The sequence below is a fragment of the Podarcis erhardii genome (assembly GCF_964252035.2).
Source record: "Podarcis erhardii genome assembly, chromosome: 3".
NCBI classification, from domain to species: domain Eukaryota; kingdom Metazoa; phylum Chordata; class Lepidosauria; order Squamata; family Lacertidae; genus Podarcis; species Podarcis erhardii.
The window spans coordinates 60,980,944-60,986,943 of NC_138507.1; the positions used below are offsets into that span (position 1 = coordinate 60,980,944).

General features: G+C 41.2%; 1 long non-coding RNA gene across 1 annotated transcript; it reads left to right on the forward strand.

Annotated features, from left to right (window-relative positions):
- Nucleotides 1–489: 489 nt before the first annotated feature.
- Nucleotides 490–5,796, forward strand: LOC309338655. The gene is made up of 3 exons (XR_014154999.1): nt 490–628; nt 3,234–3,422; nt 4,933–5,796. It is a non-coding gene; the product is annotated as an uncharacterized lncRNA (long non-coding RNA).
- The last annotated feature ends 204 nt before the right edge of the window (nt 5,797–6,000 follow it).

A 6,000-nucleotide genomic window follows, 5' to 3' on the forward strand; every position in this document is an offset into this window, starting at 1 on the left:
ATAACCTGCCATGTCAGGAGTGGGGACCCCTTGTCATCTCAAGGGTCACCTATGTTCTGTGCCATTTTTGAGGACCACATGCCAGTGGTGGGTGGGGCTGGAAGCAGAAGTAGGTGGGCCGGGCCGATGCTCTTTTAAAAATAATGGTTGCTTTGAAATCGTTGTCATTTTTACATGTAATTTTTTTTTAAGGCAAATTGGCTCCCAAAAGGCAGAATGTGTGTGTGTGTGTATGTGTATATACGTATATATGTATATAATTAAGCACAAAGAAGTGGAACGATGCAGGGTATAAAACCAGCGGAAGCAGCACAAGGGCTACCCCTGGGACCTTTAACTAAATTTAGACCTCATTTACATCTGTGCATCCCTGATTGAACTGCTGCCTTGGTCCCAAGAGAAGAACTCATTGCCCTGCATTCAAATTTGCATTGGGTAATTATAAGACAGGGTGATTCACTGAGCAAGTCACAGCAATGCCAGGTTAGAATTTGCATTTCAAACACACTGCAGATGATTCACTGCCATTGTACTATATGAAAACTGACAGCAGGCTCAGGAGGAATTGAACCACATCGTATGGAAAACAAACTCCAGCCACTGCAGAGAACAGAGGCCTTTAGGCAGGGTAAGAGAATTTGACTGGTAGAACTCTGCCCAGAAAGGGTATTTCCAGACTGTCCCTATCTTCAGGTGAGATTCAGTCACACGCCAGCATATTCAGGTGGTGAAATTATCATTGATCAGGAGCTCTTGTACTACAAACCCCACTTCCCCAAAATATCAGACATTTTGTGATACAGAAAGTGACGGGAGAAAGGAAAGTGTGGGGTAATACTTAGGTTTGATGCAAGGTCATCTACTCACCACCCTCTGCCACAAACAAATCAGAATGAACGCTCAATAAACAGCACCCACAGCCTAGTCTCTGCTTAACTGAAGCCATGCCCTTCTCGATTTTTACAACTGGCTGGCTTACAAAGTAGACTTTCCTGAAGGACAGTTACAACATTGCTCTGTTGCCAGGGAAGAGTAGGAGGACAGGAGAAGAAACTACAGTAGTACCTCTGGTTACGAACTTAATTCATTCTGGAGGTCCGTTCTTAAGCTGAAACCGTTCTTAAGCTGAGGTACCACTTTTGCTAATGGGGCCTCCCGCCACCACGCCGCCGCACAATTTCTGTTCTCATCCTGAGGTAAAGTTCTTAACCCGAGGTACTACTTCTGGGTTAGCGGAGTCTGTAACCTGAAGTGTTTGTAACCCGAGGTGCTTGTAACCCGAGATACCACTGTACAAGGGAAGCATGCATTTGATTATTGTGGGCAGAAAAGGCATTTGGGAATAGGGGTACAATTTGGAATGGGAATTAGCGAAAAGGGAGTAGGGTTTAGCATTCCAATATTGTTTTTCCAGTTATAATTACTTCTCTATAAGTGGCTTTGACTCTTTGGAAAACATTTGGGGTAACACTGGCTTTTATTCCAAGATCACCTCATCCTTGGATTTTCTTTCCGATGTGCTTGCATGATGCAGAAGTAAGCTGAAAGCAAGGAAAAAGAACTCAAGAACTATTCGGGACTTTACTCCTCTCTGGTTTTTATCGTGTCAGTGTAAACAATAACACAGTCATTATCCTGGGTGGGTGGAGTTCAAAATCCATGGAAAACAAGAAGGGCGTTGTAAAGAGGCAATTTGTCATCTGAGATTCCATGAATGCAGATATGGTACTGGGGAAAACTCTGGTATGAATCTTTGTGCATTAAAATATTTCTACCCCTCATGATTGTGGAGGTGTCATTGCTGTATCCAAGTAAGGCTGTGTTCACACCATACATCTAAAGCACATTCCTTTCCCTCCCTAAGAATCATAGGAGCTATGGTTAAGGTCACCAGGAATTGTAGCTCTGTGAGGGGTAAACTATAGTTCCCAGGATTCTTTTCTGTGTGTGTGTGTGTGCTTTAAATGTACGGTGTGTGTACACAGCTTAAGAGTTTCAGGGTGTACCAAGGAAAAGTCCATTCACAAGAGCTTCTACAACCAACTCATTGCAAGTGCTGCCATTTAATTTTATTTTAAAAAAGAGAAACACATTTTCACAAAAGCTCTGAATTGAGGGGGGAAAGCCCATAAAAGGTTTCATAGCATGAGGCAGCCAGCCTGCAGCTCATTCCTTCCTGCTTACCTCCAGTTACACATCACCTTACTATACAGTCTTGGTGCCCTTGGTTTATTCAGTCTCTTTAACTTCCGCAACCATAATGTTCCCTGCCAAAAAGAAACACATTTTGAGTTTTGCAGGTTTTGAATTTCAAAGATGTGAGTTTCATAAGAAGGCATTTCACAGTCCTTTAGTTCAGATTTTGTCCAGCTTGATTTGACATGCACGTGGAAAGTTTGCTAATGCCTTCGTTGACATCTGACAATTTCATATGCATAAAATTAGTGTAATCTTAGAAGTGTTTTCTTTATTTTGTTTCAGCATTAGTTCAGTTTGAGTGGCATGATGCATAAATAATAGAAGATAAATGCAATCATGTAGCACTGTTCTTTTTTTGTTCATTTGTTTCCAATATATTTTTTAATCTCCAAGGCTTAAAAAGGATCTGCTTATAATGGTGCAGTCTCACAGACTGATCAGTTTGTTTATTAATACCATACAGATGTAAGTTCTAAAGAGGAGTACTGTGTAACACTCCTTTTATGTTGGATAATCACTGAACTATATTAAGTAAAGACTTCTTATGACAATGGGGGACACAACTGCTACATAGCTGGAAGCAATAATCGGAGACAAGTTCCTTATTTCAATCTAACAGCGGTCTCCTAATGTGGTAGTCTGGATACTTAAGAGACCTACTGGAACCTTAATTTTATGAACATAGAACCAACAAATTATTTCTTGTCTTCAAAAGCTTTTGATGTCAATCAACAGCTGGATGATTTATACCATCTGACTTGTGATATATATATATATATATATATATATATATATATATATATATATATATGGTATTCAAGTTTTAAATTTGGCTATCAAAACCATTCATCAAAATTTACATTTTTCTTTTTAAAAAACAAAACAAAAACATCAGCTGTGTTTTGCTTGGTCTAAAAACAGTCTCAGTCTGTGGAATATTCTCGGCATTTTCTGTGATTTACAAATAGTCATGTCTACCAAGAAAATGAGAGGGCAGAATTACATGTACCCTTGTTGTCTCACATTTCTTTCAGCACCAAAGACAAGCAGATATCTGGAATACCTGACATAGCTGCAAGCCAAGTGAGACTAGCACAGCATGATGGGGGAAATGACCTCCTTAGGACCCAGCTACCAACACCTGCATGAGGAATCCCTACAGTCATCAGAAAACGGAGGGTGGTTGTGCCAGACTGGAGTTAGCCTGCTGAGATATGCATACGGTATGTTCTCTGAAGCTGGAATGACATGCCTTCTCCCCTGGCAAGCCATTTGTCACATGAAGGTCTAGAGGCGGCACCAAAGAAAATAAGCAAATATGTTGAGAAATATAGAAATATGAAAGAGGAGTTCCCTGACCTTACCTGGATTTCCTAATTTTTCAACAGGTGCACCGAAAAGTAAAATGCAAGATTGTCACCCAATCCTAAAGCATAATACAGTGGTACGTCTGGTTATGGACTTAATTCATTCTGGAGGTCCGTTCTTAAGCTGAAACCATTCTTATCCTGAGGCGCGCCTTCACTAATGGGGCCTCTGGCATGCGATTTCTGTTCACATCCTGGGGCAAAGTTCGGAATCAGGAGCAGCTACTTCCGGGTTAGCGGAGCTCGTAACCTGAAGCGTTTGGAAAGGTTTTGTCATCTCTTTTAAAGTTATTGTAAGCCACCCTGCATGATGAAAATGCAGAGAAAGGGTGGAATATAAGTTGTTGTTGTTGTTTTTTTTAAAAAAACCCCATAATAAATCAAACACCACACTTGCCTTTACCATTTTGGAAAGTGTTATATAGACATAAAAATTCAAAAATCATCCTCTCTAGTACCACACAGGTGTACTTATGTGACACACTTTTTAAAAGACCATGGAGAGCCCATGTGAGACTACCCCTACCCTTACTACAATGCTTGGTGTCTCACAAACCTCTGCTTTTCTCTGAGTTTTTAGTTCTTTGAACAATGTGCGCTCTCCTGCTTCAACTGGCAGTCCAGTCTTATGCATGTTTTCTCACTGTGCTCAATGACGTTTACAGCACAGTCCTAACCATGTCTACTCAGAAGTAAATCCTACTGAATTCAGCGGGGCTTACTCCTAGTTAGATGGCGTTAGGACTGCAGCTTTACTCATTGTGTAGACCTATGTGTTTAGGATTGCAGCCTCACTATGAGATGAGTGTGGGTGTTAGTCTGTGCACACAATGTACATTTAAAATTTTAAGCACATTACTTCCCCAGCAAAATCCTGGGGCTATAGTTTACCCCCCAGAGAAGTGAAATTTCCAGCATGCTTATCAAACTACAATTCCCAGGATTCTTGAGGGGAAATAATCTGCTTTAAATATTTGGTATGCACACAGCCTTAGCATAAAAACTACTGGTGCTACTAAGGTATTCCTAGCTGGCTCCATAAGGAAAGGAAAAACTTTGCTATTTTCCATTAAATTCCTAGGAAAAGTTGGTTTTGAGATGGATGTATCTCTCTCACATGGCAGGTTGCAGGTTTGCCAAATGCATCCTATTGTTTTCACCTCTCTCCATGCTTTCCATCCCCCATATATATCTCTGCAAAGCAGTTCAAGAGGGGACGGTTGATGGACAGACAGACAATCAACACTCACCGCTGTACAAGTTGTGGCAAAAGAAAGAATAATCAATAAATTGTTCAATATTTAGTTCCTGTACATTATAAGAACAGAATGTAAATGCGTTCCATTTCATGTTCCCACTCCTGCAGTAGCTCCAATAATGGATTCATGACTATTCCAGCAGGAAGCAGTGAACTGCTTATGAAAAACACCGTAGATGTTGGGACACGTCAATGCAAAAGCAAGATGGAGCACGCACGCTGTGAATTTTGCTTTGCCAGCTGTGACTTACAGCATGTCCAGATGGATGTAGCCAGCCTGATTATTAACACATATACTCGGGGCTTACTGTAAAAAGCTGTTGTTCCCATGGAAGATTGCTTGGAACACATGAACAGAAGTGTTGAGACTGTGAGAATCATTTGATCAGCGCAGAGACAGGCGGGGAGGGTGAGCTTGGGTAAACTGGTATCATATGTCAGCAGAACGTCTATGCATTACATAAGAATGGGATTGCATATAGACGTTTGAGCTAAGCACCCCCAAGCACTTAAAGCAAGTTTGCACTAATGACATATTCAGACACTGGCTCACCAGACCGCCCAGCTTTATATATTCAATGTCTGTAGAATATTGGACAAGCATATTAACCAGATGGGTTTTTTCTTTCTTTCTTGAAACGTGTTCTATTTAGAGAACACATTGTGGGGATTATAGAGGCAATGTGCTGCATGATAAAAATAAGTTCCTTCTTTTATTTTCTGATGGTTTAGCCAGAGCAGTTTTAACAGATGACCTCCACTCTAGCTCTTGTTTCCCCATTATGTTCCTTCTGAGCAGTTTAATTGCTGTGTTTCTGCCATCCTCCTCTCCTTCTCCAAAAATGCTGAAAACATTTACTACAGTTGCATTGCAGCCCTTTACAGTGTGAACTGACTGGTGCAACTGTACTGCCTGGTTGGGTCAGTAGCACGTAACATTGCTTTTCTGCATTATTTGCCCCACTGCCATTAACTTCAGCATCCCCCGTCCTCTTGCTCTCTCAATAAAACTGGCAATAAACTGAAACTGGCAGGCCTTGGTGGTTCACTGTGCACTTACACTTCTGGAAAAATACAGCAGACCTCAGGTTTCCAGAATTTATGGTGGACTGGGATGTCCAACTGAGGGGTAGGGACAACACATGGTACAAATATGTCCCAGCCAGCACCATCCAT